Below are 27,863 nucleotides of genomic sequence, written 5' to 3' on the forward strand. Positions count from 1 at the left end.
GTGAACAAAAGCAGTTTTGGAATATCCAGTAGTGAATTTAATAGTAAACAGAAAAAAAAAATAGTCAAGTAACATTTCCCAAAGTATATTCTGTTGAACCATCTCCTGAGTGAAGCTGTGTTAGTAAGGGGGACTAGTCCTTTATTCATTTATAAGTGGTCAAGTAAGTTTGGGAAATGCTTTGTATTTTATTTTCTTCTTAAAGTTTTATTTCTAATTGCAAGACTTCTCAGGGCATTTGTCTGTGAAAATAAATTTATAAGAATAAAATAGTATGTACTGAGCGGTCCATACTTACTTGAGCAGGACATCCTTATTCATGATCTTAGAATATCTATTAACAATCTACAGTGTTCCACTGAACATGCTTTGTAAACAGCAGAGTAAATAGTACAAAAACAGTGTGCTGATGAATTATTCCAAACGTCTTAACACAGAGGCTTTCTTCTGATTGGACAGACTTGTGGCCCATTGTGGACAATTATTCAAGGAGTAACTGTCCTGGGTTCCCCAGACCACAGAGAGTTCTGAGGCTATCATTAGATAGCACAAATACATTAATTTAAATAGTAGGTCTAGTATATGCCAGCAGTGCTTATTATAAAACACTGCAATTAGTTAACATACCATAGAAGCAGTGACCCAATATTAGGAAGCATTCCTTTAGTCTAAATTTGTGGTCTGTAACTTGTCTGTGATATATATTCAAAAGGGTCCACTGTTTGATTACAAAGGAAACAGGAACCCATGTGTGCATCAAGCTTGTTTATTGTTGAAAAAGCACGTTGCTATTTTGAAAATTAAGTGTGTGTTATCGTGGTTGATGAGGTATTTTTCATTTAAACATGTTACTAAATTTATAACAATTTTCAGTCATTAATTTTCTCAGTGAACACATTGAACTTCGGTCACATGGGATTCTACAAAAGTTTTACAGTTGGGCCTCATTTGTTAGTGAGCTGATCATCTTTCTCTGAGGACTCTGACTATTCCCAAACAATTTGGTGCAATGTGGTGGCCCTGTGACCTGTTATAACCAACAGAATATGGCTGAAGAAAAGCTGTGTCAGTTCTGGGTCCAAGCCTTAAGAAGGCCTGGTAGCTTCTGCATTTGCACTCCCGAGGAAGCCACTCACTATGTAAAAAGTTAGACTGAGCTGGGACTGCCATTCTTAAGAACCTTAACCTACCAACATGGAGAGGACTGGTGGATAAGAAGCCGAGCCCCCAGAGAACAGCCTTCACTGAACTCCCAGCTGACAGCCAACACTAGCTCACCAGCCAGGTGAGGTCAACCCCAGCTGAAACCACCCCAGGCTGATGCTATGCGGAGCAGGTGGGCTGTCCCCACAGAACCCTGCCTAAGTTACAGAGTTGGCAGCAAGTGAAATGGTTGCTGTTGTAAGTCTGCAAGTTTGGGGTTAATTTGTTATGCAGCAATATGGAAGTATAATTATACTAGATCTTTTCTCCTCCCCCCAGATTTGTTTGGCACTTAGTCATTTGTTCATTGGTTTTATAAAATGTTAACAGCTTTACCATGTTATAATCTCCCCCCCACCACTACTTTGAGTTGAAGGAAGCATTCATTCTTTCAATAACTGTTTGCCAAGCACCCTTGTTGGGTGCCGTTGGGCCCTAGATACCTGGAGATGAGAAGGAGACTCGGGAGAGGTGGCAGGAATACTCACACAGGATCTGTTTTGTGTGCGGTAAAGCATGTGTGCCCAGTGCAGTGGCAGCCCAGAGAACGGATCAACTTGTTCTCCCAGAGGCTGCAGAGAGTCAGAATACTCCAGGAAATGTCCTAGAAGGAACATCATTTATGTTAAGACTTGAAAGATGAAAGAATTCTTCCAGGTCAAGAAAGAGGGGTATGGAGGAGAGTCATTTTGTGTCAAAGGAAGAGCAGTTGCAAAGTTCTGACAGTATGGAGAATTATGATAGTTTTGAATAACTGAAAGTAGTCTCTGTGGCCACGGTGCAAGATGGAGTTAACAAAGATTACCCAGCTGTACAACCAGACAGAAGCCTTGAATGCTGTTTTAATGAATTTGGCTGGAGGACATGGTGAAACCATCTGAAAGATTTTTTAAACTCATACTTAAATGAGGTATAATTTACATACCTTAGAATGTTTACATCTTAAGTTCAGTTAATTCTAACATATGTAAATACCCATGTGACCACCACTGGGCCCAAGATGAGGTTAGCATGACATTCCTGACGAAGGACATTATAAGCATAAAACCACAAATTCAGAACAAAATATCAGCAAATAAAAACACATGCAAATCCAGCAATTTATGAAGGATATTACATTAAGACCATGTGGACAGGAGTGCAAGGTTGTTTTAATATTCAAAAATCAATAAAATAAATCACCACAATGGCAGAATAGAAAACCATACAATTATCATGATACAGATAAAGTGATAAAATTCAACACCCATTCCTGATAAGAACTTATCTGAGTATTTAAATTGGGGGAAAGAATGGCCAGATCAGTGCTGTTTGGAGAAGAAGACTCTTTATGAAACAGTCACCATCCTTGGTCTTGGAATAGGGAGCTACAGGATGACATTCTCTGGGATATATTTCTAGTGATTGGAGAGAAAGCAAAATCCACAGACATCCAACTTTAACATTTGAGGGACTATGCCAAATGCTGACTGCCAAGTGAGCAATAGATTTATTCCAGACCTCTTTAAGAGCTATGCAGACAAGCAAGGACTCAGATAGAGTCCATTAAAAAATGTGATTGCTCCACACATCACAAGCAGCAGTGCTAATGGATATTTGCTTACATGTTTTTGAGCCTGGCAGCTCTGTGCTAAAACAGAAATGAAACAATACAGAAAGCGGATTAGCTCAGGTCTATAGAGGTGGCTCATAGCAATAAAGGTAACAGGTGGAAACCTGAGTTCTAGTTTTGTCTGCCACTGTCCAGCTTGGTGACCTTTGGAAAGACAGGTTTCCTCTCTGAGTCTGCTTCTCCATCTATAAAAGAAGTGGATTGGTCTAGATGGGCCACAGAATCAGTCAGATCTGGGTTTTAATCCTGGCTCTATCCTTTACCATTGGTGTGATTTGTGCCTCAGTTTCTACATCTGTATAATGGGAAGAGTGTCTCTCTGTAGATTAGATAAGATCATGTGAGTGGAGCACATAACACATTCACTATACTGAACACTCAATGTAGGTAAATGCTATTGATGTTTTAAAAAATTAGCTACTAGGCTTGAAAATGCCAGAACGATAAACAGTAGCTTGGAAATACTATTTTTTTCTGACATGGAGACTGGTAGGTGTTGTGGAAAGCTTTGAAATTCTGAATATTCTGCCTGTCATCCAGGTGGTACTATAAGAAGTTGATAATTTTAGCAGGAGGAAAACAGAAGGGTAGATATATTTTCATGATTTAATCTTGGTAATGTACCAGTGATTTCATTACCATGTGCAAAAAGCTATGATGATATTTCTTATACTCTGATAAGTACTAAGTGAAAAGTCTAATTAAATGATGCGCCCATAGAATTTCCATAGAATGTAATCAGTGTGACAACCAGAACCCCCTATTGATTACACTGGTGAATTTAATAAAATACTATGTTTAAGTAATCCAGCAGAGTCTGACATTCACAGTCAGACATGTGGTTTTTGCCAGCTGTAAATAAGTTGCTCACACGAACCAAGTACCCCCTTAGAGACTGGAAATTTAATTATCTGCATTTGCAGCATAACATATTGTATCAAATAAGTGACTACTTTTTCCAAAAGAAAGTTGTATTCATTGTATCTGTCTGAGAGTTTGAACTATTTGGATGGACAGAATATTCAGACTGGAAATATTCATGAGAGAGGTTAAAATGATACTATTGGATCATGTCTGCACCATACATCTCATGCTTTCTTATTTATGGGCAGTCATAGCCCAAGTCATGCAGAACTTGTAATGATTACAGTTGGATTGCAATTTCTGTGGCCTTTGGGTGGCAGTGCTGGAAGCTGGCTACCCTCACTGGCCTGTACCCTCTGGCATCTGTGGCTGCTTCCTCCACTGCTTACCACTTTTAATACCTTGAACTTGCTACTACAGGAAGATGTCCTGTTTGCATCATGTCCACAGGGCGGACAGCAGGGCTGTGGAGTCTTTTTCAAACTTCTTTCTATAGCTCTTCATCTTTTTATGGGGTTGGATTTGTGGCTATGGGAGTCAAAATTTTGTCCTGTACTCAGAGTCAAGTGTGCTTAACTCAGGCCCTCTTTTTTTCCCAACCCTTCAATCAACCAAAGAAAGGGAGTGATGGCTGTCATTCTAAGTGGGCCCAGGGGTTTCCCAGATTACTTCAGTTGGTCCTTCATTGATATTTAAGAGGCAATGTGCCATGCCACGCAAATTACACTCAAAACAGAGAGCCTACACCACTCTCATCTGAGGCTTGTAGAAAACCTTGCATTCAGTGAAAACATGCAGCAGTGAGGCAAAAGTCAGCACAGATCTGCCCAACAGAGTTTTAAAATAGAACAATTAGGGGAGTGAGAGCCCAGTCTGGAATAATAGTGGCTTTGGAAAGAAAGTGCTTTTCTGGCAGGCAGTGTGGCTGTGGAGTTGGACACACCTGGATCAGAACCCTGGCTCCACTGCTCACAGCTGTGTGGTTCTGGATGCATTATTTTGCCTGTTGGGACTCTGCTGGCACCCCTCTATATTGGAGAGATGTGTATTGAGTACAATCTGCTTATGTTACATCAACATATAAGTAGGCTGCTTGTATAATAAAATGAATGCAAATATGTGGTAAATACTTCGAGTGAGGAGACCTTGCCTTAAAAAGAGCTCAGCAATTTTCTAGCTATGTGATGTTGGGAAACTCCCTAAACACCCTTAATTCTTAGAAATGTCTGGAATGGAATTACCTACACCTATCTAGAATCAGTGTGAAGTTCAAATGCATTTTTGTGTCTGGAAGTGCTTTCATAAGCTGTAAATTCTAAGCAAGATAGGTTATTATATTAATATGTTATTACCATGCTATTAAATGTAGTGATCATTTATAATGTTTTTAAAGAAACTGGACATTTTTCTGCACCTGAATTCCAGTGAGTAGAAACTTTCAAAATGAGCCACATGAGAAAAAAATGTCTGTGGATTATATGCAGTTAGTGGTCTGTAGTTCTTGTTGGAATGAACGTTAAAATCATCTGGTTACCACTGACCTCCAATATAACCCTTCTCAACAGGAAAAGAAACACTTGCCTGTGACAGATAATATATCAAAATATGCAAAATGGTTTTATTTTCCTTTTAAATAGAAGCAGACAGAAATGGCAGAGGAGAGAAGAATGTTTAGTGCTTAACACCCCCTATTTTATAAGCTCATCTCAAACTGCAAATGCAAAACAAAGTCAGGAGTCCAAACTGGCTCTTATACCTACCTTTTCTACAATTTTTTTTTGCCTTTTGGGGGACATTTCCACACCTTCATGAAGAAGCAAATTATATAATGTTTTTCTCTCCGTCATAAAATGTGTAGCATAAATATCTAGGATTTTTTCAAATAGTCATAATTTTCTGTTTTCTTCTAAGGAAGTTTTCTACTTGACAAGTACTTAGAAGCTTATCTGTCCTTTGATAAAGTCTTAAGATGATTTATTACAGCTCTGGAAATAACAGTTGGCTTAGTCAACTCTTGGGCAAATAGAAAGAGTTTGAAAAAACACTGTGATTCCTGCTTCAATTGCAACAGTTTTGTCCCCTTCCTGAGTTGGTTTTGGCTTCATAACGATAACCTGCACACTGACAATATTATGATTCTGCTACTTTAAATCTTCAAAGCAATGTCACTTATACTGTCCACCAGTTTTCAAAGTGCTTAAACAAACATGTTATGTCTAATGTAGAGTTAGACAGTCATTAATGATTACCAGCCATATTGTTAGGTGTGAAAGTCCCTTTCTAACATCTCAAGAAAGTCTTAATTGTAATGCAGATCACAGCTACAGATGTCATGGTAGAATTCTTCCAGAAGTATTGCAATAATGTATAATTTCTAGCCAAAGTGATCTCATAAACAATCACATAAACAAACCACATCATTTGGTTTGACCAAAAATTATGGCAGGAATGTTCTCAGAGCCACTCACTGCTATACAGGTAGACATTTTTCATTAACCTCTGCTCCATACAGAAAACCCAAATGGCTCAGCAAATATTGACTGAATTATAATTTTGACATCATTAATCTTTTTTTCACATACTTGAGGTTTGCATATTGCTCCCCATTTTACAAGATGAAAGTGAATGCAAAGTTTAATCAGCAAATAATCTGAATACAATAAACAGGATCCTAGCAGATAAATTCACAGGTATTGTAAGAGGCTTTTAGGGCAGCCTTGCAAAAAGGCTCTTTTGAAAGTTGCACCCTTTGCAAAAAAATGTGTCTGAGCAAAATAAAATGTTTAAACAGCAACATTTACTAAAAAAGAAAACCTCAGCATTAGAAAAGTACATACCCAGGCTCTCCCTGCTTTCCTGTAGTTTGTCATCACCTATTTTAAATATAAAGTTATGTGTCCTGTTGGAGCAGAACAAGGGTTTCAGACCTGTGGATCTCCAGAAGAAATCTAAAACATTTGTAAAAGGTGCAAAGATTTTTCTGTTACACTGCTACCAAAGTTCTCAAGTATTTGGGTGTATTTCTGTATTACTCTTTCCTGTATCATATAATGTAGTATCATTTCCTTAATCATTAGCTCCCTGCAGTAGTTTCTTGGTTCCACACATTAACAAATGTAAAATCTAATATAATGGTTCTTATGTATTAGATAACTCCTGAGAAAATGAATGAATGAATGACTAGGTATTTAATAATGCTATCGATCGTTTCAAAACAGCTGAAGGAAAACACTGATATCTTTGTCTTGACACATCTTGTCATTTTTTCCTTCTACTGTCTCACACCATTCTCTACTTCAAAATGCATGAAAAAGACCAGCGGGGGTACATGTATGTGAAGTGATATACACAAATATAAAATATAATCTTCATATAATATTCTTTTAATCTCTGTAAAAATACACTTCATGAAATATTCTTTTCTAATATTTAATGATTTTGCTAGTTAGGTACTCAAAGATAAATATGCTACTGCCAATTTCCTTACAGAAGGAATTTTTCTCTGAGAAATGGTAAATGTTGATGCCAGAAAGGATAAAAGATGGACAGAAAATTCTTCCCTGTGTTTTGGTCCACTGCTGCCCTCCAGGGGACACATGGGAAATTAGCAGTCTCTCAGCTTCTAGAAATTTGAGATCTGGGAAAATCATCTTGTTCAACCGACTTCTATTAAGGAAGACTTAATTAAAAATTAATTAAAATTCCTTCAAGGATAGCTGTATAATTCTAAACAATCTTTACATTGCTTGCTTTTCTAGGGCCACCTAATTTAGAATCACACTCAGAAGATAAAAAGTTCTTCGTCTATCCTAATTTCCCTGCAGCCTTTTAACATGTTATTTCTTGTCCTGTTAAGGAACATCTGCTTACTATGACTAACATATTACTCACTGTTTATACTTGCAGCTTTTAGCTTTCAAAGCTTCAGAAACCCCAGCTCCTTCAGTCTTTGTTATAAAGTCAGTTTGTACAGAGGAAATATGTAAACATTTCCAAAGTTGTGAAATTGTTATTTATTTCCGGACAAAGAAGCTTCACTATTTTGAAGTGAAGACCAAAGAACAACCTGTGGATTTTAAGTGGTAGAGCCAATTAACAGTATCCTCAGGTCATTTCAGTTTCTTTATATAAAACTTGAAAAATAAGGGATAATATCTATTATAGTCTTCCTTTATAGGCAGAAACCTAATCTTTCATTTGTAAAAATCTTAAAGGAGAATTTAAATCACTATTAAAATGAAGTTTCTAGAAGTATATATTCTGCATTAAGAGAGAATTTCATGACCTTAGTTTGATATTGTGGAAAAATTGCTTATAAAACATTTATTTGTTCAATTAACACTTGTTGAGAATTCCATTACTCATAAGATACTCTATTAGGAGTTCTAGGTGTACAACGAAACATACCATTCAATAGAGAAGATGATTAGTAGACAGTGTCACATTTTGCCCTGTAGAATATTTAGTTTTATTCAACAAGTATTTTTGAAATGCTTAGGTTTTTATATATATATTATCTACTAGAGTTCAGGTACCTTGAGAATAGGGACTTCTGCTCATCTTTGTATTACCAGTACCTTGGATGATTTAATTTCTCAAACCTTTTAATTTCTTTTTGAGTGTGTGTTGTTATTCTCAATTTATAGATGAAGGAAATTATTCATCAATTTCTAAGCTTAGCATGTAATAGAGATTTAAATCCAAATCTGTATCTATATTTCTATGATTATATTTCTATGATATATATACTATGATTTCTCCTGCTTATGTGCTTAGCATAGTATCTGGCTCATAGTATGTGTTCAGTAAATATTTGTAAAAAATTAATTAGTTTTCTTTTCCTAGGTAGTGTATTCTTTGTTTTCATTTTGGAATCTGAAGTGCCCCAGTAGTGTTTGGCACATAATAAGTTCTCAGTAATTGTTGAATGAATAAATGAATGAATGAATGTAGATTCTTGGAAAGTCTCTTTTTTAGTGTTTTTCTACTACTTTAATTCTATAGTATATCCATAATGGTAGAATAAAGTCTTAAGACTAATACAGACAAGTGTTCTATGAGATACAATATTGATGGTGGTCTCTAACCCCCTATCCTGGAATTCATTTTAAGCTAAACCCAGGCTGATAGGTTTCTGACCTGCCTTTTTGGCAATTTCATTGCCCAGAAATCTGAGGAAATGAGTGGGGGAACTGATATTTCAAACAAACAAATTCTAACTCAGAAAGAGGAACTGGTTGGCTAATGGGAAGTATCAGGACTCTTATAGAACAATAAAAATATAGTTTAAAAAACTGTGATGAAGGTAGAAGATCAGAAAGATATCAGACAGATATGGCAAATTTATGAGAGCAAATTTCTTAAAGTTCAGGGAACAGATTAGTAGAATTTTACAGCATAAGAATTTGGAAAGGAAAATGCATTGAGAAGATGGAAAAGTTTGCAGAAATTCTAAATATCTTAATATTAATAACCCAAAACTCTTAATAACAGTTTTCTCTGGTATTAGGATTATAAGTAATTTAAAAAATTTTAGCTCTCTATATTTTGTGTCCATAATGTGTCTATAAAATATTTGTCTATTAATGTGTCTATAAAATGGTTCTCAAATGATCAAAGCAATTCAGATTATATTACAATCTAAAATATAAAGTTTACTGTAAAACAAGCAATTTCTACCACATAGAAATTAGTTGCAGGTAATTCTAAAGTAAAATAAAGTTGTCAGTTATGAAGAAGAAACTATTCTGGTGGTTTTTGTGTGACCTTCTTTGCAGTTTCTGTGTATCTCTGCTTTAAATAACCCATTTATCAATTCATTTATTGAGCATATGTTTACTGAGAAACTTCTGTGAAGCAGCATTGTTCCAGGCATTAGGGACACTGATGTGAACAAGACAAAGTCCTTGTTCTTAGAGGGCTTCCATTTTAGTAGGAAAGAAAGACAAATAAAGAAAATATCTTTAATTCCAGGCAACAATTGTGCTTTTAAGAAAAGTAAGGCAAGGTAGGGGAGAGAGAGCGAAGCTGTGTGGCTGCTTCGAACAAGGTGGTCAGGGAAGTTCTCTGAGAAGGCAGCGACTCTTGATCGGATGCTTGAATGTTATGTATTAGCCTGGGAAAATCCGGCTGAAGAGTTGTTCAGATGTAAAGGAACACACTCAAATGATCTGAGAAGAACTGAAACAATTTTCAGGATTCATAAAAGTTTTTAAGTTCAAAGAGCACAGTGTTCCAAGAAAAGATGGACCTGAGGCTTAGAGATGATGGTAATGTTGATGGATGAGAAAGACAACAGAATTGTCAGATTTCTATTTTCTTTGTCAAGGAGAGAATGGAAACGATAGACTATTATTGCTGAGAGGGAAGAGAAGATGAATAAAGAGAGTGTAAGAAGATGCCTATATTCTAGATTTCTTCAACGATTCTGATTGGTGCTTGCTGTGTTCTTGGGCATCTGTTTTTTTGTTTTGTCCCTTAGAAATGATTGAAACCTTGGGGTAAAGACACTCTATAATTCCCTGAGTAATCTCAATTAATTACCAGGATTTTATTGAAATGTGAGATTTGTTATCGTCACCTATTTATTGTCTTTAGAAGCTTGTTCTACCTGAAATTCTTCTGTCCCTCTGGCTTAAATTTCCTTACAGTAGTGGAATAAGGGAGAGACGCAGGTTATTTTAGGGTAGTGGAAGAGGGGCCAGGTCCCAAGAGAATTTGGTACTGAAGTAAAGAGGGGAGCAGAGGGACTCCAGTCCTTGGAACAGGGAGATGAGGCCTCATAGGACTGAACTGGAAACATCTCTCCCTTTATACTCTTTCAAAGCTCAACCTTGCCTTCCTTGTATGTTTTTTAATGCCCCACACTTTTCTCTGTCTCCCCCACAACCGAACAGTTCAAATATGGCTCCATCTGAGCCTCAGTAGGAAAACTAGTGCCCAAAATGTCTCCAGGTAAAATGCAAATCATCTTTCTCGAAATCTGGGGAATGTCATACACAACCACTGGAAGAAAATGTGGAAGGGTGTGAAGTATGTGTGGCACATGGTCAGATGTGGAACGTTCCTTTGCCCAATTCAAAATTCTAATATAGCATATAAACAGATCTGTCTTCAGACATATATAATTCCTATTTCATAGTTTAAAGCATAAATATAATTACCAAAATACCAGTTTTAAGTGTGTTGATTCTTAAAAATAGTAGGATATCTCGTCTGTTCTGACACTGTGCTAGGTTTTAGGGATGTGAGTAAACTGAGGTAAATTAGCAAATGAAACCTACTGAACTGCCACTGACCATCTTTGAGCAACTGCAGAAAGCAGGAGAGGTATACACAAGCAAAGGATTGGCGAACGTGGAACTGATTTTCAAAAGTCGGGGGGGAAGCAGGTTTCCAACAACCTCTTATCAGTGAGCTTCAAATGAGCTGTGGTAGGGCTCACAGCTGGGCTCCAGATGATTCTCCAAAGAACAGGTCATGCAGATGAACATTCCTTCTCTGAAAAGGTTACTGGACTGACCAAGGGGGTAATTACTATATCTGGAATTCTACAGGATACTTGTCAATGCATGGCACAGAATCCTTGTGGCTAGGATGAAGAAATATGAGCTAGAAATCAAAGGTATTGGCAACTTGTTGAATAGCCACATCCAGAAGATAGAAATGAATAATGAATGGCTGTCTGGAATTTCTAATGGTGGTGCCCTGGTCCTGTTACTGTCAACATTTAATTAAGCTAAGTATTAAAATAAATAGAAAGAATACTAGTCAGATTTACTATGACACAAGTTAGGACTTCATTTAGTAACTAAGTGAGATGACACAATGAAGTTATACTTCCCATTCCAAGTTGAAAAAAAGTTGGTGGGCTGGAACAAATTTAATGAGGTAATATTAATGGAAACGTACGTGAAACAAAACTACACAGATATAGGATGAGGTATGTGTGACTTAGCTTAGATATTTGAGAACACTTAGGAATTTTAATTGTCACTCTGATATGGTTGCCACAAAAGCAAATCTAGTGTAATAGAAAGTACTTGGAATGACTTTGAGTGTCCATGAATATTTTTACAATGAGTTGTTCAGCATTCAATTGGTTATTTTTTGTTGTTGCTTGGTCCCACTGCAGTTTGGATGATACAGAAGGATGATACTAATTTCAGTACTTGGAATTAGCTATTGCTAATTGTGTTTCATCCTATTGAAGTCAGATTATACTCCATATTTGTAAAATATAAAAAATTGGAGCATGTTCAGAGAAAAGTGACAAAGGTGTTGAAGGAAGGAAACCAGAGACAATGAGGGATCATTGGAAAGGAGCTTGTCAGGGTATCAGAGGAAGTAAACATTTCATTAGTCTCAAAGTTTACACCTGGGACCAATAAGTAGAACTTACAAAAAGACACATTATAGTTTGCTTTAAAGACTTTCTGTCAACTGGAGCTGTCTCAAGTTGGGAGGCTGAAAGATTCCTGTCATTGGTGGTGATTCAATATCACTTCAATCATAAAAGGAGTGTAGGATTATCATTCATGACCTTTATGGTCCCGCTCAGCCTTGTGAGTCTTTACTATTTATTGTACAAGTGGCCCTGATGAAAAGTTTTTGATTACTTTTAGGATGTGATTTTAGAATTTGGGGAATGGAGTAGGTGAGAGCATATAACCTCTCTCCTATCTCAAAGTGAAGCCCTAGAAAGCAGAGTAAAGGACCTCAAACATTTTTGACTGTCTCAGTTCTGATGTTAGAAAGGAAAGAATTGGCAAAGTGGGGCAAGTGCTTGATTGATACATACAGATCCAGCTGGGTAAACCATCACCAGAAGCATTTCCAGTGTGGTCTCTAGTTGCAGAGGGATCATTTGATGCTATGAATGCCGCTTGCTTTCTGTCACTTAGCAGTGTCATTGTGATCTGTGATCATTTGCCTGTAATAGTGAATATCATTCTCTCTCTCTGTGCTGTAATTAAAAAGAAGTTGTGGTTGTTGACAATTCTATTCCAATTTGCTCATTGCATAAAAAATGCTTTCCCGTTTTGAATGCAGTAGGACTTAGATGATGTGAGTTGTATTCACAGCTTATATTTGGCACAATCAAATGCTATCTTCTTTAGGTATATATACCCACTATTCCAGCCATAAGACATGTATTTATTCAATATTAATGGTGACTTGTTTTTTTTTTAGCACCTTATACCAAATATTTGCTGATCAATACAACTCAGACTTATATTGGATATTAGTTCTCTATTTCATGGTCCTTGGCAATTGATTAATTTCAATATACACATTTACCCAAGAAACTAATAAATTTTTGATACAAAGAGTCCACTGTGAAACTTCAGAATCATTTTTGACTGTAGCATAATTTGTTTTGAAGTTACAGTACACACAATAGTAAAGCTGCCAAACAACATAAGAGTTAAATATTTTCTAACAATACTAAGCTCAGAAAAGAGCTTACATAGCAGTTTTTCTGCTTGCTTTACATTTATATTTGTGTCACAATACAAATAGGGCTTTTACAGTCCAAGATTAATGCTATGCTTTTCTGTGTTCCTTCTGTATCATCCAAACTACAATTGGACCAAACAACAACAAAAATAATCAATTGAATGCTGAACAACTCATTGTAAAAATATTCATGGACACTCAAAGTCAATATCAGAAAAAATGTCCCAGAATATATCTGTAACTCACCATCTTTATTTTGATAAAACCTCAGAGACTGTTGTGATGATTGAATATAAATAATATATGTAAAGCTCTGCCAGAGATTAGCTCAGGGTAGCTAGTTTTTGTGGAACGTTTATCACCGTCATTAGTAGTAGTAGTAATAATATAACTAATAATATTAGTATTTGAATCTAGGGTCAAGTAGATAATTTATTTCATATGTGAGAGGTCTGTTTTTTTACTTTATATCTGAAGTTTTCCACTGCTTCAAAAATAGCTGACTAAAAAAATGATGTAAACTAATTACTAAATTGTTGTGCCTCCAACTATCATCATTGGCTTCGTACAGAAAACCAGTAGTGGTGGATTAAATGGATGCTCAAGGACTGCTTAAATTAACTAGTGCTAATCTTCACCAAACAGACTTGTCAAATGTATTTGATGTATAGGAGCCTGGCTCAGAAGGGAGCTTCATTTGGAAGTGAAATGTCCACTGATGTTAACAAACCTCTCCAGTTTCAATAGAAACAATTACAGTGTAGAAAGCAAGACGATTTTAAATTTAAGTAAAGATCATGATTCCTTTAACCACACTTGTAGGAGAAAATGTTTCTAATGCAGAACAACAAAGGCAAAAGTCAAGAAATAAATACATTGCATATCATTAAATAGTATGTCTGCTAATTTTTCTTTCATTTTTTTTTTTGGATTTAATGTTTCAATATGGGCTGCCTTGAATGTAAGTGTAAGCAATTTTTAAGAAAATTACTTCCAAGAAAACAAGCAGAATTTTTCCTGCATTAAAAGGTTTTCATCTGTTAAACACTCTCATATCTTAGGACAGATTCAATTTTAGTGTTTGAAGAAAATGAGATGCTGGAAGCTAAGATTATCACAAAATCATAGGGTTGGGGGATCATCAAGAGGTCATTTAGTTCATCTTCCTGTCTCTATTCAAAATAACATTCAAGAGAGAAAACTGTTCATACTCTTAAAAAATTTCAGCATAAACTGCATTTGAACTTCATATGAGATAGCTCTCTTTTGTTTGCTTTTTGTTTTTAATAAGTACTTCTCTTTGAAGGAATTTTGAAAAAATTATTTGGGGGTTATATTATAGAAACATCAGAGATATAATGGGCAACACCCTTTGCATTTTATACTCAAAAGAAATAGTACTGACATCTGAAAACACAGGGGTCATATTAAACACTGGCCTAGAAGGAGAGAGTGGAAAAGAATAGATATTCAAACAAAGCAGTAGAAGGATGAAAAATCAAAAATAAGGAAAAAGCTTCTTTGTAGCAGGATGCCAATATATTTACAATAAGAAATATGTTCCTCGTGTGATAAGTTGTATTGTTTGATCGCTGTATTTTCTTCCTGTAGATATAGATACAGATATGGATGTAAATATATGGGAAGAAGAATTATGATTAGTGAACTTGCTACCAAGTGAATCTGAGTTCGTAACCAAGGGAATAAGTTGGAAAGTATAAATGGCTGATGTTTCAAAGCCATGACAACCTAATGGATTCTTCTTTCTCCAGGGATACATTTGTTATGTAGTCTAGAGACCCAGGTTCTTGGGCCAGCTCTTTTTACCCTATCAGGGCTCTAAAGACGCTGTCCATTTTTGCCCCTTTCAATGTCCTTCTACTGTACCTACTTCTGATGGACAGGAAAGCTTACTTGTAAGATTTTTACTGTGAGAGTTTCTAAGTTATGTGTAGAATAAAAGCTGAAATACTTTTTATTAGTTTGCAAGGAAATGTTGCATCATTATTGTGTAAGTGCTATGCTGACTCTAACTAGAAGCAATATTGAATTTCAGCAACTTCTCCATATGCAGTTCTGAAAAATTATGAGCACTTGATTTCATGTAAGTTCTCTCTTTGGAAAAGAATACAGTGTTTTTATTTAGCATGAACATTATTTTTCAGTGTTTCCATATAAGAATCACTCCTCAAAATGGTTTTTTTTTTGGCAAAAGCTAACAGAATTATGTTAAACGATGACAATTGATGAAAACAGAAACACCGTAATAATGGATTCTGGGATTACAAGACTGAGAACCTGGGAATAGAGCCAGACCAACATTTCAATAATGGGATGCTCACTTGTGTTTCATGTTCCATGAGAGGTGGTGGAAAATGAGGAAGTGTAGGGAAGTCTTATCTGGTTCTCTGCCCATTTAGCTTGTTGTTGTTCCAAAAAGAGATGTAAATTCACAGTTCTCCTAAAAGGCTGTGTAAGGACACAGAGTTCTCAGGGGGAAATGATATAGCCAATTTACAAGCTGCAAATGGGTCAAATAAATGTAAATGGGAAAAATAAATGTCATTAAAAAAGTCTTGGACTGGGAAAGGCCCTGGGGTATTAGATATTGGAACTATGGCATGTAAAGAAAGTTACAGCATTTCATTTGGATATTTTGAGTAGTTGGAAGGATTTTTAAAAGGATGGCATGTCTATGTTTCATATACTTAGCTTATACTTTAATGTTTGAAGTGTCTCTTTAGATTATATATGTATTTTTTCTTATTTTATAACAGAAAGTAAGATGGCTAAAATCTCCTATATACAGACATATATATATATATATATATTCATTAAATGGAAATACTCCACTGTGCCCACTTAAGGTCAAGTCAAGTATATCTAACTCTAAGTTAGAAAACTGTGCACTGAACTGCTGATTCCTTTTATAACTGATCTGTTAGCAAGGAGCCTGAGGAGACTATTTCAATGACATTCCTCTGTAGTAATGCTCCTTGTTTTAAAAAATTCATTTTTGAAACTTCTGTGCCCTACTTAGGTACTACACAATAGATCCCATAGCAAATCACACAAATTAAAATTACCTCATAATATGTTGTCTTGTTGTAATGGAGTTTATATTTCAGTATTTACAAAATTTTTAATAATAAAAATATTTTCAAAAGACTCATATTATAGTACTTCCTGTAACTCTAAGTATTTTCCTGGGTTCAAAAATACTCCTTAATTTTGAAAGAAACATTTTGGGATTCTGGAAGAATTAAATGCCCAGTACATACAATGAGTTTCAGAATATTGGCTTTGACAACTAACATGCCAATCAGAAACTTTTGCATGTGAAATTAGGGCTGGAATCTTTGCAATGATTTTTTTTTAATGTTAGTTTAATTGGCTAAATTTAAGAGTCTTGAGATAAATAAATAAAGGAGAATTATGTATTATAAATTATCATGAAAATAAAGCACATTTCTAATTAATTTAAAAATTTGACTTATGACAAAATGACTGAACTTTTTGATGCTTTGTCCTCTACTAGGATTAGAGTAGTGAAATGATATAAGATGTGTATTAGCTGAATCAGTGCTTAGGGAGAATTTTGAGAACTGAGGACTTTAAGTGCCACACACACTAAGAGAAGCAGTTTTACTTAGATCTCAATACAGTGCAAGATGGAGAAATAATGCAAATGATAGAGTTGTAATGGATGTTACCTTTTTAATTAAAACTTAACGTATCACTTATGTATGGTTCGTTATACTTCTCCAAGCAGCCACAACAACCATCTTGCTGATGTAGAAGTTGATGAAGAAAACAAAAGGAAGAAATGGCAGAGAAAGAAAGAAGAAAAGAGGAAGCGGGCAAGGCAGAAGCTCCACAATTGCAAGTTATTTCATAGGCAGATATAAATGATCAGATTCGTTCACTCTTCCACTCTTGCCAAATGTAATGATAAACCTTTTGGTTCTGTACTTTATTTTACAGTGAAGATTTTAAACTCTGAAAATCTCAGCACATTTTTTTTGTGTCACTGGACAGGTGCCATGTGGTCATTTTATAGAAGGACCATTTCTCACTCACATGGACGAGAGGGGGGAGAGATGGAGACAATTGATTTAAATACCCTAACTCAGAATTTACTGTGGATTTAAAAAATCTGATTAATGTTGCATTAAAAACTGGTGGCTGCTTTACTGCCTTTAAAACATGCATATATAATTGGATACTGTAATGCTTTGAGGGTAAAATAAATACCAGCTCACACTAAAATAAATACTCTGTATGATGGAGTTCACATAGACATAAATTAATCATCTACCAGTTAACCAATATGCACAGGAAAGAAATAGATCACTTATTAAAGGTTGCCTCATGTATAAAATGGGAAAAATAAAATGCTTATGTATTTTACAGTGGTGCTGTGAGGGAAAATATATAAAATTATTGCTAAGCAGTTTATAAACCAGAAAATGCAGTATGAACATTAAATTAATAATATTTGTACTAATTCAGATTCAACACCCTCGGCATTAAATATATCTTTGCCTATTGAAGCATACACAAAACCAAATGGAAGGCTTTATATTCAATTTTTAATGGTGTCTTCAGAATTCTTCAAAGCATTGCAGAAGTTGTTGGTTTTGTTACAAACTTTTCAGTAACTTACTCCCACTGTTCCTAAGATAAAGTTCTTGGCTGTTTACCTCCCCAGCCCCATTTTTAAAATTCTTTCTCCAAAGGCTTTACGTCTTTCACTTGTATAGACATATTAGTTACGAAGGGAACATGAGTTTGAATTTTTTAATCACGTGGAAGTTACTACATGTTCTGTGCTTTGGTTTATTTTGAATTAGAGATTGAAATAGGGAAGTACTGTTAAATTTGGTGGAGGACAGGTGCATTGGGTGTCTGAAATATTGCATCAAATTGACATGTAGGGTAAACCTTCTGTGCTGGGACAGCAGCATGGCCTGGAGCAGCATTGTCTTAAGGCCATCATGCTGTTCAAAATGTTACAGTCTTTATAGATAAATCAAGCTTCTGTTTCTCAACTCAAGTCCAGAAATACTGTTCAAGGACACACGGGAAAACTAAGCCACATAGAACACAGTGCCTTTCTTCTTCTGCTTCTTTTAAAAATGGAATCTTACTATTTAGAAGACCAACTTGTACAAAATGTGTAATCTACTCAGCACATTTTTAACATTGTCAATGTCCCTTTGACTATCAATGATAAAACACATCAGGCGTTTCTACACTCATTTGCTTTTATAGGGGCCATTAATATAGAAATATCTCCTCATCTTCCACTACGAAATGATAAATGGCTGACTGGAGATGTCTGAAATATTGCCAAATCTCCCTTATGTATCATATGTCACCAGCAATAATAAACAGTGACTAATCTTTGGTCATGAACTGTATTTATGGCTTTCTTGTCATCGGGAGGTATGTATTTTCTTGAATCAGGTTTAAAGCACTAATATTTATACTGGGAACATGTGTGCTAGAAAAAGTATATGTAGGTCCAAAGGAAAATAATCCTTGCATTTTCTTTCATTTAACTATTTATAGAGTTGGCATTTCCATCTGTATCTATTTCTTTCTTTGCATCAGGATTCACTCAGAAGTGTTACGGATTGGGAGTTCTAATTTATCCCAGTCAGTTCACCATTTTGGTGATAATAGTCTCCTTATCTAATAGGAAAAGTAATGGGGAAAGGAATATGGCAAAAATGTCAACTTATCCCAGTTAAAGCTTTTCAGTGATCGAAAGGAAGCACAGGGAAACTGTTTCCTCCAGCTCCTAAACCCATGTGGGGGTTGGGAGGATGAGTGTGCAAGTCCTGTGGATTCCTGGGAAAGAGTGTCCCAGACAGGAAATAGCAAGTGCAAAGGCCCTGAGGCAGGAACATGTCTGATGTGCTTGCAGAACTGTTAGTAAGACTGATGGAGTAGAGTGAGTATGATTGTGGGGGCAGAACGAGATGGTGGTTGTAGCAGGCTAATAGGTGACCTTGAGTGCCATTGTTAGGTTCGAGCTTTTACTCTGATTGAAATAGGGAACCTCTAGAGAGTTTTGAGTCAAGAAGCAAAATGGCCTGATTTATGCTTTATTGAAAATAGACTGTAGGAGGCAGCAATGAAAGCAAGGAGATAAATTTAATTAATTAAAATGACAAGTTCAACTCTATTCTCTGTATATGTTTAATGACTTTGAGCCAGAAATGAATGAGAGACAGTAGTATAAAAGTATATGCAAAAGATTGACATAACACCAGGTTGGACAAAAGAATTCAATAAAGCAATTATTTCATTTCCATAGCAACAAATGGTAAGTTTGAAAACATTTCAAACTAAGGTCATGAGCAACTAATGATAAAAAATAATTTAAGGTTTGGGAACTTCAAATGTCTATTGCTAAGGAATAGATAAAAAATTTTCCTCCTTAAAATGGTTTGGGTTATGGGATTAAACAAATGCCTGGTATGATTTTGAGATGGTCTCCTCAGGTACCTTTCAGTATTTTGCTTGTCAAGAGTTGGAGAGACTTGAGCAGTTAAGAGAAAGCAAACCACTAAGAAAAATGAAGAGAGCCATATTTTGGATTAATCATAAATGCTTTTATTTTTAAATTTAAAACATCTGAAAGGTGCGAAGATTAAAAAAATAGTTGGGTCTTCTCCAGGGAACAAAGAAAGTGGAAAAATAAACACTGGTAAAGGTAAATTTAGCCTTACAGGCAACCTTCCTGGTAGTCAGAATTATGAGGTTATGAAAGAGAGCTCTCCCCATCTCTCCTGGGCCATTTAGACTTAGAAAAAATTGGACCTGAAAAAGTGTCAAAATTCACAGTTAGGGCACCCACTCAGAGCACCATTTCCATCTCTGAAGTAGGTTACTACATTCACCGAGGGAAATTTCTATTGAATTATAATTAGGTGGCTAATTAAAAAGTGGATTATCAACAAAATTAAAATGTGCCACAAAGATGTGCACATCATTCATTCTTTAATTTAGGAAATCCACCTTTTCCTTAAAAAAAAAATTCTCACTGGGAAATTCCATATATAAGGCATACAGTTTGTTTTTTTCTTCTTAAATCAATTTTATTGAAGTGAGTCTAAGATTTTTTTTTTTTGCACAGTGGATGTAATTTGAGCTTCTATTAATAAAAACTACTGACACATCGTAGTTATCATTCTTTACAATGAGAACCAATGGCAATGGTAGTGACCCTATGGCAATGCAAAGTATTCAGCCTAATGTATCCAAACTCCGCATTTTATGTCTTCTTTTGCAAAGATGAATAAATCAAGATAAACTATAAACTGCATAAATATCTAATAATGAAAATAATGGCTGCTACAATTTATTCACTGCTAATATATGTCCAATGCTGTATGTTTTTTTAAATTCTCTCAACAGCCCTCTGAAGTAATTTTATGCCTATTAAACAGATAAGGAAACTGAGCTCAGGGAAGTTAGGCAAATTATTTGAGGTAACATAGCTTGAAGGTTATAAAGCTGAAATTCAAACTCAGGTCTCTTTGGCCTCAAAAATCTTACATTAAGCAAAAGTTTGCCCTCCTTAAAATGTTTTAATATTAAGCTAAAACTGTTGCATTCAATTAGTTTTAAAAGTGATAATATTCGTGTACCACATAGTCAAGATCTTATATAACCAGAAGATCGTATTTCCTAGCTATTTGTCCAACCATCAGTTTGAGCAAGTTAGTGATTATTGGAGACTCCTGAGCCACTACTAACAAGTTAAAAAGTAATAGTCAGCAGGTACTAATAGTCAGCAGGTACTATGTTAGTTTTAATTTATGTTTTCTCATTCTAATTTCTAAGAAAGTACAAATTAAATGATAGCCCATGAACTTTGGTACAATCCTGTCTATGAGCCTGCTAGACTAGTCAAGTATTAAATGGGTCAGTCCATTCCTGAAGACTCCTAAAAATTAGCCACCGTATCTAGATGACTTAGTAGATGGGCATGACTACACTGGGATGGGCTTACTAAATTGCTTATAGTACTCAATCCTCATGCCATGGAATTCCTTCTCAAATAAATAGTGTAATTATACTAACATTTTTTGAGGGCCTATTGTGTATCAGACATTATGCTCAATACATACATTATTTCACTTTACTCCAGGATGTCTCAGTCTTTGTACTATTGACCTTTTGGGTCAGGTGACTCTTTGTTTTGAGGACCTGTCCTGTGCATTTTAGGAAGATGAGCAGCATCCTTTGCCGCTGCTTTCAGGTGTGAATAGCACATTTACTCCCTCTAGTTGTGATAGCCAAAACTATCTCTAAAAAAAATAAACATTACCAAATATCTTCTAGTGGTAAAAATCATCCCTAGTTTTACTTCAGCACCTCTAGGAGGTTGATAACTATTAGAATAATAATATTAATCGATGAGGGAACTGTGGCTCCAAGACGTTCAAGCAAAATGCTTAAGATCTCACAGTAAATTACAGAGCTGGGATGCACAAAGATTGTCTGCCTCTTGAATGTCGTCACTCTGTGGTTTAAACTCTCAGGTGATGACCAGCCCTCCTTCCAGCCTCTTCACTCCTTATCTCAGCATGGGGCTGGAGCAGTGGGAAGGAAGAAGGGGGCACATGATAGTGCATAGAACTTTTATTGTACCATGGTCTTTTATTTGGCGTATTAATTCCATTTTAATTGGAGTTCTGGAAACTAATGAAAAAAAATTACAAGTCTTAGATGGTCTATTTTCAGGGTTTTTGAATCTGTCTGATTTAATTCTAACCAATTAGCATGCGATTATGGAGGAGTATTACGTTGAGAATCAATATTACACTAAACACTAATATTTTATTCAGTATTAAAAATTTATACAAGTGGTAATACAAGTGCTTTATTCCTATTTTCTCTAACTGAGAAGAAATGCTTCCTTAGGGCAATTCCAGCTACAAAGAAAATTATATCTTTTTAGGAAGCTATTGGTGTTATGCTTTATATAGATCATTGCTTGAATGAATCAGTAAGATTTAATTGAATGAAATTTGTTTGTTTTATTATAAAGTGTATGAGTTTTTCAGTGTATCAAAATAGTTTTCCATTCATCCTTATGTCTTATGTTAGGATGACAATGAAAGTGCACTATTGTCCATATATTATATACCATAAAGTATATAATTATACTTTAATAGTATACCATAAAGTATAATATTAATTGATGAGGGAACTGTGGCTCCAAGACGTTCAAGCAAAATGCCTAAGATCTCACAGTAAATTAAGGACCAAGTAACTGTCATACTCTGATTTTAGAATATCCTTCCTTGTCTCTCCTGCACTCCCCCCGATCCCCCCAACACACACACTTTGTTTTCTTTTCTTTCTTTCTCCATTTGGATACTTTATCTTTTTTTGATTCAACTATAATCTTAAACCAGAATTTGAGCCTGTTGTATCCAGACTCTACATTTTATGTCTTCTTTGCAGAGGAACTAATACACCTAGATAAAGTATAAACTAGATAACCATCTAATAACCACCTAGAGAGAGTTTGGTTAGGTGTGATTTCAAATCTGCTTTCCAAATTTTACAGTGCCTTTGCTAGCGTCTGGCCTTGCCATGCTCTTTGATTGTAGACCCTGTGCCCACTGCCTGGATCCTGTAGCTCTTCCTGGCCCCTCCTTCCATCTGGTCTGTCCCTCTGTGTCTACTCTCCCAACTTCAGTAGCTTCATCAAGCTTCCAAGCTAGGGTAGCATTGAAGATTTCCATAGTTTGGATCTAATGAAGGCATTTATAGTTTTTAATCAGTTAAGTACTTTAATTTCCAATTTCTCAAATATTTGAAAACTGTGAGAAAACTATACCTGTTAAAATATCCCAAACTTTGTGAATAATATACTCGTTCTTCAGTATTAGAGTTAGAAAAGTTTTGTTCCATATTATAGTGATCTCGTAATTGGCTTGGCAAGATCAATCAGTTAATATGCATATGTCTTGAAAAAGCTGCTCTTTGGGAAAAGGTTGCTTGTAATTCTAAAGGCATGTTAGAAGCTAAAAACTGCCTTGCAAAATCAAAGCAAGAAAAGTCATTGAATAAATTAAGCTAACTGAAAAATTAGAAATTGGAAGTATGTTCAGCATAGTAATCACCATTACAAATAGGAAAACTTAACTAAAAAAAATAACATTTAATCGGTTGACTTTTCTAAAGTATTGATTGGATTTCACTAATAAGCATTTTATGCATATGGCTATTTTGAAAGTTCCTTTAGAAATGAAAGACTAATGCCTTAATGGGACTATTATTACTTGAACATATTTGAATCTGGCTTATGAAAAAATAGGATGAGAATTTAAAATGTGTGCATAAAATGCAAACGGGTTTAATTAACTGGAAACCCATAAGACAGAACTTCTTCACATAAGCAATTACTTTGGGGACTAATAGTGTAAATAGGATCCTGATTCATTAGCACAAATACCCATATGAGAGAAGGATCAGCGAATTTTATTCTTTAAGTTATTTATGCACACATGGTAATATCTCATTAATTTAGGGCTTCAATAAATTTAAAGTCTTGGTAATTTCATGAGCTAGGCTGACATTTACCTTTGTTTTGCAAATACTTTATTTATAGGTAGATAAGACATGGTCTTTTAGACATTTATTTTCAATCTTATGTACACTTTTTAGACACAGAATAAACTATTTTCAATGAACCTCAGGCACTTTACAAGCGCCTACATACATCCAATCTATATGCTAATAACACAATGTTCATGTGATTTATTATAACAGGTCTCCTTAAGGATTTCTATTTTGTAAGGTTTTGTTGAAGTTACTATATGTAGTTTAAAGTACTAAAAGCCACATTTGTTTAAAAGTTATCTATAATTCAGTCTTCCCACAAATTGAGATATGCCAACTTCCTTAATTTGTTAGAATAAATGAAATTTTACAATATTCATAGCTATACATATATAGAGAAATTTTCTTTTGAATATGTATTAGGACATATAAAGAAAAATAAAATATGATGAAGAGTGAAAATAACAAATGATTTTGTGGGCGGAAAGGAGAGTGAACTGTGTCAAATAATTTTAAGTTCTTCAGGCACAATACCCTGGTGAAAGAACTCAGCATGTGGCCCTTTCTTCAAAAGCTGATATCACTCACTGGGGAAGACTCAGTTCTAGTCATTTGCAAAGTGATAATAAGTTTTTCCAATTAAAGACAGTCAGTGCCCAGGCCAAAAGGGGCAGATGCTCCAAACTAGGGCATCTGGTATGGAGAGAAGTGCCACTGCACAGCAATCTGGCATTTCTAAATCTTCCTTGAATGTGGCCATGACTTTTCCAAGTCCACATGTCAGTTTTATGCTACTAACTAAAGAATTTAAAAAGTGTCCATAAAGTGGGTAGAAGAGTTATGTTATTTTAATTATCAAAACTCATATGTAGGTCAAAATGACTTAAATTCTAAACCAGATAAAGCATATTAAACTAGAATTTATTAAAACCACAAATGAACTGAAAAATGCAATATTCCCCTTGTTTAGAAAATATTCTGGAGACAAATCTGGATATCAATCATAAGTCATGCCATCTTCACACAAGAAACATTTCCATTTCTTTTGAAAATAGTGTAAGAAAATTAGAAGGAGGGGAAAGTCAATTCTGTTACCCAAATTAGTAGTTACTTACCATTTGAAGGGGGAAAATAAGCTTCAGTTCCATTTTCATAGCTTAATAATGCTTGAAAGAGGCCTCTTTCATGTGCTTCTTGATTGTATAAAACCTGGGAAGGAGATATAGGCATAGGATATCTCATTGTCAAGAAGAAAACTGTTCAAATGATCCTAGCTTCTTATGTCAGTGATTATTTTTCATCTAACAAGAGCTATCCCAGCCAACAGTATGCCACTTACAATCAACCAGCTGCTCATAAAACGTTGACCAAGAAGGGGTGAAATGACTACTGCCACTAGAGAAAGACCCACTCAGTATTTGTCTGAATGAACTCTAAGTCCTTAACTTCACCTGGGCTCAATTCCCACATCTCTCAGGTGGATGCCAGCTATTCAGTGGACTATTCTGATGACTCTTTGTTTTGGGGATGATGTATAGTAAGACCTTTAGTTAACAGTAAAAGTATTTATTTATGCCCTTAAGAATCTTCATCTTAAGGATTTGAGGTGACTTCCATAAAGAAAAATAATAAGAATAAAAATATGAAAGAGAAAGAAGTATACAGGCTACCTATACTGGTCAATAGTTGAGATGATTGACATTACAATATGGATTTTAATTTCTTGGTAATTAAGTAAAAGGAAAACATAGTTTCTTCTATAATTCATATACTAGAAAGGAGAAAATACATCATTACCAAAAGAAACCAAGTATTTTATCTTCCTGATATGGAATTCACAGAAAAATTTTTCATGTAGAACATGATATAGGGACATTGAGATAAAATGGACCGTTCTACCCAACGAGAGTACGGCTGACTCCCTACAATGAAAACTGAAAGGCAGACAGTATTCTTGCTTGGAGGTAGTTATTGTTGCTATAGAAATTGTATTACTCCTAGAGACAAACCTGAAGCTTGAGTTAGGGAAATCCTAAATATAAACGCATTAACTCCCCGGCTCTCCTCCCTCGCTGTGCCTGCCTAACAAACACACAAGGAGCTCCTTTCCTTAAGTCGTGTCCTCTGCAGAGCTTCTGAAGGAGTGTAGCTGATTGCTGGTGACTCTAGGCCAGTCACTGCTCATGAGTACGTAGGGAGCAGAGTGGCAAAGATGAAGTGTGAACCCAGGTGTGGTGTAGCCCTGAGAGCCACACAGCCCATTCCATAGAATGGTCACAAAAGGGAAAGGAAGAGAAAGGGAAAAGGTACAACTGAATGATTATATAAATGAAACAAATCACAGCCAAGGCCTCTTCCTTGAAATCCACTTTTTTCTTGGCTTTCTTGAAACTTCACTTCCAGTCTTATAGGAAACTTCTCTCAATTTTTCTCTCTGGCTCTTCTACCTCCCCTTAAAAATGTGGGCCTTGTTCAAGATTCTCTACTTGGCAGCAATTATATTGACATCCACAGTTAAATTAATATATTTTTTTCATGCCTTCCAGGCTAAATCCTCATTTCTCTTCTCTCCACAATTTGTTTTGCTTTCCACACCTAAAGTCACAGGCATTGTCACTCTCCCTGGCTTCTTCATTCTCCCCCTCCATCCAGGTACCATGCCACAACACACACATCCAACTGATGATGGCCACTTTGCACACAAAAAGCTCTACTTCCTTTTTACATGTCCAAGGCCATTGTCATAGCAGAAGCTCCTCAAGCAGCCACCATCTCCCATCTGGGCAGATTGCCTCCTATCTTATATACTCCCTGCTTCCAGTGTCCATCATTGCCCAGTTTTCTTGATGATCCCGGTCTTCTTCCTAAACTTCATGCTTCTCCACTTGCTTGAATACTTCGAATAGCTTTCCAGTCCCTATGGGATCAAGTCTAAAACTTCTCAGCAGAGCTTTCCAAGATCTGAGATCAAGACATTTACCACTTTTCACATAACCTCTCTAGTCATACTAAACCATTTCCCCTCACTGTCCTCCTTCCACTCAAAAGCTGTTTTCCTTGCCACCATGACTTTGGTTACTAGCTTTCTGCTGTCTGAAATGCTCATCTTTTAACACCCAGTTCAAATACCACCTCTTTAAGGGATGTTCCAGAAATCTTAGGTGAGAATTCATCATTCCTCTACAAACCCAACGATCCTCAGCTACACCAGTACTACAGAAATCACATTTATAGAACTCTGGCTATATTTTCAATACCTCTAAGTACAGAAGTGCCAAGAGCTCTCAGACAGCTTATGACGTAGCTAGGGTAACCCTGCTTTATTCACATTTCTAACTTGTATGGGGGTAATATTCAATGCTTGACTGTGGAAGTGCTCTGTAAATTACAGGTGATCAGATGATTTCTGAAAGTCAAATAACACTGTGAGAGGCTCTGAACATAAGGTTATGGACACCATTATAGAAAATATTTTCTAAATAAGTGACAATAGCAGGACTGACCCAATTTGGAATACAACACAAATGAAAGAAGAGGGGATGAGAAACAAAGCCAAGTACAGGTGAACATGTTATTTTTATCTTTTAAAAATTTTAACATAGATTTGTTTGATGACTTTATAAAAATTAAGTGTTTATATCTGAAAAATAATGATGCATTTGTTTTAATGGATCAGATCATAAAATAGTCATTGTGCACTTGAGATTATCACATGATCGATCTATCCGTCTGTCTGATGGCAGAACTCCCATGAGGGATGAAAACGTCTTCTTGGTGCCTATCCTAGTGCCTGGGACATACAAGATAGTTTAATATTTGTTGAATGAATACACAATTGCTCATCTACTTACCTCTCTCCAGCTGCTCTCCAATCTTTCTTCCCTTTTATGGTCAAACTACTACAAATAATTACTGATGCTCTTCTTTCTTTTCTTACCTCCCATTGGCAGCTCACCTACTTCAGTCTGACCTCTGCCTTATCACATTGCTCACTGTGCAGAGCTATTAAATTCCAGTCTGCTCCCTCTGGTTGTGCTCAAACTTCTGTGTTGTGGCAGGTGTAAGGAGGGAAATTAAAGCTGTATCTCACCACACAGAAGTCGCTGAGGATGTGCTTTGTGATGCTCAGCCTACT

At 35.7% G+C, this 27,863-nt stretch overlaps 1 long non-coding RNA gene across 3 annotated transcripts; it reads right to left on the minus strand.

Moving 5' to 3' along the window:
• Nucleotides 1-27,863, minus strand: LOC130684581 (uncharacterized). 3 transcript variants are annotated; one of them, XR_008998913.1, is made up of 3 exons: nt 27,580-27,863; nt 24,844-24,937; nt 1-1,807 (listed from the first exon to the last, which is right to left on the minus strand). It is a non-coding gene; the product is annotated as an uncharacterized LOC130684581 (long non-coding RNA). The 3 variants fall into 3 exon arrangements; XR_008998912.1 differs by lacking the exon at nt 1-1,807 and adding an exon at nt 1,819-2,600; XR_008998911.1 differs by lacking the exon at nt 1-1,807 and adding an exon at nt 21,331-21,856.

This window comes from Manis pentadactyla, chromosome 8, assembly GCF_030020395.1.
Source record: "Manis pentadactyla isolate mManPen7 chromosome 8, mManPen7.hap1, whole genome shotgun sequence".
NCBI classification, from domain to species: Eukaryota; Metazoa; Chordata; class Mammalia; order Pholidota; family Manidae; genus Manis; species Manis pentadactyla.